We start from the raw sequence: 5,087 nt of genomic DNA on the forward strand, positions 1-5,087 counted from the left end.
GCACAACTTGGTGAGCACATCCAGGGCAGCATCTGTTAGCTGAAATATGTCAATTGGTATACCATCTATTGCTGGGGCCTTATTTTTTGCTATTTCCTTCAAAGCAGCTTGAACTTGCTCCTTCATCACCATAGGTTCTTGCTCATATGTTGCTTCATGAAATTCTTCTGTGTCTGTCAATTCCTTTTGATACAGTGACTCAGTATATTCTTTCCATCTTCTTTTAATACTTTCTGGATCATTTAATATTCTACCTAAAGCATCCTTGATTATAGCAACTCGAGGTTTGAATTTGTTCTAGCGACTCTAAATACAACAGCCCTAAACCCTGTTCTATCCTGTGCCAATCTTGTCTCTGACACATCTACCCCAAATACCCCAGCCTTTGAATCAATCCATCTCATTGAGGGTCTTCCTTTCCTACGCTGTCCCTCCACCCTCCCAAGCATGATGTTCCTCTCCAAGGAGTGGTCTGCCTTGCACCATGTCCAAAGTATGTCAGACAAAGCTTCAGAATCCTTGCCTCCAACAACAAGCCTGATTTAAGCCTCTTTAGGATGAACTTACTCGTTTTCTTAGCAGTCCATGGTATGTTCAATACTCTTCTCCAACACCACAGCTCAAAGGCATTAATTCTTCTATCATCCCTAGTCATTGTCCAGCTCTCTGATGCATAACAAGTGGTTGCAAAGACCGTGACCTGTGTCAGACACACCTTATTCTCCAGACTGACATCATTGCTCTTCAGTACTTTGGTGAGGTCTCTGATAACAGACTTTCCCAACATAATATGTCTTTTAATTTCTTGGTTGCTGGTGCCATGAGTGTTGATTGTGGAGCCAAGTAAACTAAAGCTGTTTACAATCTCAATCTCTACACCATCCATCACGACGCTACTATTCGTGCTTATCCTATTTTATAGATAGTGGTATTATGATCCAGAGAATGAAAGTGACTTGCTAAAAGACTATCAAGCTAAAACTAAAATCTAGACTTATTCATGCTCAATCTAGAATTTTGTTTAGGACATTGCGTGCTTGCTGCATTGTTGGCTATCATCAAGTGAGCTTCAATTCTTAACAATGCTCTGTAAATGAAACTCTGTTTGATCCTGCTCCATCCTCACAATATTTCCTGTGCTTAAGGTCACAGTCACTGTATCAGTTCTTCTCATGGAGGGTTTTTCTCTCTTTGGCTGACTCCCTTCTTTTCCAAGGGAGCTCTGTTGGCTTAGTAGTAAGGAGTTATGCTGCCAACTCAAAGGAGGCTGTCCTAATCCACCAGATACTCTGAAGGAGAACTATGAGCAATCTCCTCCATGTGATTTACTGCCTCTAAAAACAGAGAGTCAGCTATGAGTTGGTTTCAACACAATGGTACATAACAACAACTACAACTACCTTTACAAGCACGATATCCTTTTCTAAGAACTGATCCCTCTTATTAACAGACCCAAGGAGTGTTAAGACAAAGTCTTAACAGTCTTGCTTATAAGAAACACTGGCTGTACTTTTTCCAAGACCAATTTGTTTTTTCTTTTTGTCAGTTCAATATTCTTGAGCAACATCATAATGAAAAGACATCCATTTTCCTTTCATCTTCTTTAGTCATTGTCCAGCTTCCATATACATATAAAACAATTGAAAATATCATGGTTCACGTCAAGCATACCCAAGTCTTTAAAGTGACATCCTGGCTCTTTAGCACTTTAATAGACCTTTGGCAGATTTGCCCAATGCAATGCACCTTTTCTTATTTTATTCTTTTTTGTGGGGAGTTTTTTTCATTCACATTGTGGTTTTTTTTTCAGTGTTTTAATTTTATTTGATAATCAGCTATTAGTTTTCACCCACATTGACAGTCTGTAGATTTTTGAAAGTGGTGACGGGTACACAGGTAACCAGTGTATACAGCTTGTCTGAGGAATCTTCATCCTCATTACGTTTTCTGGACAATCGTATACAGAAGCAGTATGGGACATTCCTTATTCCTTTGGCCCAGACAGCTTTGTGAAGCCTGGTGTAGATGTGGACATCTGGTGTTCCCATCTCCTTCATGGCAAATTTCTGGATCTCCTTTAGTTCTCGAGGAACACACTTCTTAAATCCCACTCCATGGATGCGCTTGTGAACGGTGATGGTGTGCTCTCTGGTCACCACTTCGTGATGACAGAACGGCCTTTCTTCTCACCCTCCTTCTTTGCCAGGGCCATAGCACCGGGACCAGGCTGCCACACTGTGTTTCTTATGATCATTCCCATACATTGTGTCTTACAAAATCAATCAGCATTGATCTATGCCAACGTTTCATATCCCCACTTAATCTTGCCTAATTCCTTTGCCCACCAAACCCTGTGACCTCATGATTTCCCTCCCTTCCCACGCTCAGCCCCTCTGCTTTCTCTCCTTCCCTCTTTGAATATCCTTACACATTGTAATAGTTATCCTCCTGTTTTTACAATAACAATCTTATGTACTGTTTGAGTTAGCTCACTCAACATAATGCTCTCTAGCCTTACCCATGTTATATAATATCAAAATCGTTGCTCCTGAGTGCTGCATAGGATTCCATCATGTGAAAATACCACAATTTCTCGAATTGTTTATTGATAGACACTTGGGCTGTTTCTGTGTTCTTGAATAATGCTGCTATGAACATCAGTGTACAAATCTCTGTTTGTATCTCAGTTCTGTTTTCCTTAGGTATATTCCTAGCATCAGAATAGCTGGGTCTTATGGAATCTCTATGTTCAGCTTTTTGAGGAAACATCAAACTGCTTTCCAGAGTGATTGTACCATTTTACATTTCCAAAAGTGCTGAAATGGATGAGGACCTGAAGCGCTTGCTGCAGAAGGTCAAGGATGGTAGCTTCCAATATGGACTGAACCTCAACATAAAAAAAAAAAAAGATTTTCACCACTGGGTCAATTGGCAACGTTATGATAGATTGTAAAGAGATTGAGACTGTTGACAGCTTCAGTTTGCTTGGCTCCACAATCAACACTCTTCATACTAGCAGCCAGGAAATTAAAAGATTAATTGCACTGGGAAAGTCTGCTGTCTGGGACCTCTTCAGAGTGTTGAAGAGCAACGATGTCAGTCTGGAGACAAAGGTGCACTTGATTCGCAATTTTGTGGACAATAACTAGGGATGACAGAAGAATTGATGCCTTTGAACTATGGTGCTGAAGAGGAGAATTGAATATACCATGGACTGCTAGGTTCATCCTGGAGATGGTAAAACCAGCCTGCTCCTTCTGAAGCTTCATATGACATACTTTGGGCATATTAAAAGGAGTCCTTGGAGTGGACATCATGCTTGGGAGAATTGGAAGGACAGTGCAATGGATGAGATGGATTGATTCAGTGACTGGGGTAACGTGAGTAGGTGTGTCAGAGACAATAAAGTTGGCACAGGATAGAGCAGGCTTCAGGGCTGTTGTACATAGGGTCGCTATGAATCAAAAGCGACTTGATGGCATATAACAACAACAGTGTAAAAGAATTTCAATCTCTCCACATCCTCTTCAACATTTATTGCTTTCCATCCTATTAAACTGCAATTACGGTAAGATGAACCCTCATTGTGGTTTTGATTTATATCTCTCTTAATGCCAGTGATTTTAAGCATTTCTTCATGTGTCTGTTGGCTATCCAAATGTCTTCTTCTGAGAAAAGTCTTTCCATATCTTTTGTCCATTTCATCATTGGGTTATCAGTCTTTTTCTTGTGGAGGCACTGTAGTATTGTGTAAACTTTTGTCATGAAACCTTTGCCATTGCCACATTTTTTTCCCAGTAAGTAGATTTTCTTTTTGGTGAAGCCAAGCTGCTCCTCAGAAGCAAGAATTTTGAAACTCCATCTAAAGTATTTTGAACACATGTCCAGGAGGGACCAGTCAGTCCTTGGAGAAGGAAATCATGCTTAAAAGTATGGAGAAACAGCACAGGAGAGGAAGACCCTGCATGAGATGAAATTACACAGTAACTGGGGTATTGGGGGTAGATGTGTCCGAGACAGTGAGCCTGGCTCAGGATAGGACAGGATTCAGAGCTATTGTACATAGAGACGCTATGAGTCACAGGCAATTCAATGGCACACCACCACGACAACAATGATGTTTCCTTTTCGCTCAGTTGGGAAAAGCTTTTGATGCACTCAGGTCCTTAATCTTTAGAAGGTCCCTTTCTAAGATGTTATCTTTCTAAGATGTTATCTTCTCCAGGTTGTGTGTGTGTGATGCACAATTTTTAGTTCTTCACTGATGCTGCTTTCATGGGTGTTGATTATGAATTTTAAAAAATCCTTTACAACTTCAATATTTTCTTCATTTATCATCATGTTGCTTATTTTATCTGGTTGTGAAGATTTTTTTTTCTTAATGGTGAAGTGCAATCCGTATTGAAGCCCACAGTCTTTGATCTTTTTTCAGTAATTCAAGTCTTCCTGACTTGACTTTCAGCAAGCAAAGTTATGTCACCTGCATATCGCGGGTTGTTGATGAATTTTCCTCCAAACCTGATGCCACATTCTTTTTTATATAGTCCAGCTTCTCAGCTTATGTGCTCAGATGACATAAATGTGGTGAAGATGGCACATGATAGGACAGGATTCAGATCTATTGTTTATAGCGTCACTAAGAGTTGCAGTCAGCTCAATGGCACCTAACAACAACTACAGTGAAAGGATGTACTCCTGACACACATCTATTCTGACTTTATACCATGCAGTATATTCTTGTTCTGTTTTTACAACTGCATGCTGGTCTATATTCAGGTTCAGTATGAACACAATTAAATGTTCTGAATGCCTATTCTTCTCAATTGTATCTGCAATTTATTATGATCCACAGAGTTGGCGGTTTGTCGCAGTCAATAAAATACTAGTCTGACTGGGGAACAGATCATCAATTGTTCATGTTGTTGTTCTTGTTATGTACCATCAAGTCACTTACAACTCATAGCGAACTTATGTACAACAGCTCTGAACCCTGCTCTATCTTGAGACAACCTTATTTTCTCTGACACGCCTATTACCTCATTAATTACTCCAGTCACTGAATCAATCCATCTCATCAAGGATCTTCC

General features: G+C 40.1%; 1 pseudogene; it reads right to left on the reverse strand.

Annotated features, from left to right (window-relative positions):
- Nucleotides 1–1,838: 1,838 nt before the first annotated feature.
- Nucleotides 1,839–2,212, reverse strand: LOC102856810 (annotated as a pseudogene).
- Nucleotides 2,213–5,087: the final 2,875 nt, after the last annotated feature.

Source organism: Elephantulus edwardii, unplaced genomic scaffold (assembly GCF_000299155.1).
Source record: "Elephantulus edwardii isolate Elephantulus edwardi_28Jun2011 unplaced genomic scaffold, EleEdw1.0 scaffold00223, whole genome shotgun sequence".
Classification (NCBI taxonomy): Eukaryota; Metazoa; Chordata; class Mammalia; order Macroscelidea; family Macroscelididae; genus Elephantulus; species Elephantulus edwardii.